Below are 880 nucleotides of genomic sequence, written 5' to 3' on the forward strand. Positions count from 1 at the left end.
AAGCCTTCTTCACCTATCATTAATCAACCAAACACATCAAAGCTATGCTCAAAATCATGAGATATTCATTCTTTCATAATATGTGACAATTTTAGCATAAAACCTCATGAAATAGCATGAATTCATACATGGTTGATTAAATCAAAGGAAGCATGAAAATCTACCCACATGGCTTGCTTATGGCTCAAGAAAGTGCATAAAACCTATTGAAAACAAAGGAAAAAGGCATAGAAAAACATGACATGATGACATGTCATCACCCATTATTCACCAGGATTCCTTTCAGAAGTGTACATGAACTGGTTATTTGCAACCATGTCAATGAGTTCTTGAGCTTCTGCAGGCGTTTTCTTTAGGTGAATGGATCCACCTGCAGAAGTATCCAATGACATCTTTGATAGCTCAGATAAACCATCATAGAATATATCCAGGATGGTCCATTCTGAAAGCATGTCAGAAGGACACTTTTTGGTCAACTGTTTGTATCTTTCCCAAGCTTCATAGAGGGATTCACCTTCTTTCTGTCTGAAGGTTTGAACATCCACTCTAAGCTTGCTCAGCTTTTGAGGAGGAAAGAACTTGGCTAAGAAAGTCGTGACCAGCTTATCCCAAGAATTCAGGCTGTCTTTGGGTTGAGAGTCCAACCACACTCTAGCTCTGTCTCTTACAGCAAAAGGGAAAAGCACGAGCCTGTAGACTTCAGGATCTACTCCATTAGTCTTAACAGTATCACATATCTGCAAGAATTCAGTTAAGAACTGAAAAGGATCTTCAGATGGAAGTCCATGAAACTTGCAGTTCTGCTGCATCAGAGAAACTAGCTGAGGTTTCAGCTCAAAGTTGTTTGCTCCAATGGCAGGAATGGAGATGCTTCTTCCAT

The 880-nt window shown here is 39.5% G+C and overlaps 1 non-coding gene across 1 annotated transcript; it reads left to right on the forward strand.

Moving 5' to 3' along the window:
- Window positions 1–446: 446 nt before the first annotated feature.
- LOC148577600 (small nucleolar RNA R71) lies at window positions 447–554 on the forward strand. Its single transcript, XR_015903706.1, has one exon. It is a non-coding gene; the product is annotated as a small nucleolar RNA R71 (small nucleolar RNA).
- The last annotated feature ends 326 nt before the right edge of the window (window positions 555–880 follow it).

This window comes from Arachis ipaensis, chromosome B1 (assembly GCF_059453495.1).
Source record: "Arachis ipaensis isolate K30076 ecotype BB chromosome B1, ASM5945349v1, whole genome shotgun sequence".
NCBI lineage: Eukaryota > Viridiplantae > Streptophyta > Magnoliopsida > Fabales > Fabaceae > Arachis > Arachis ipaensis.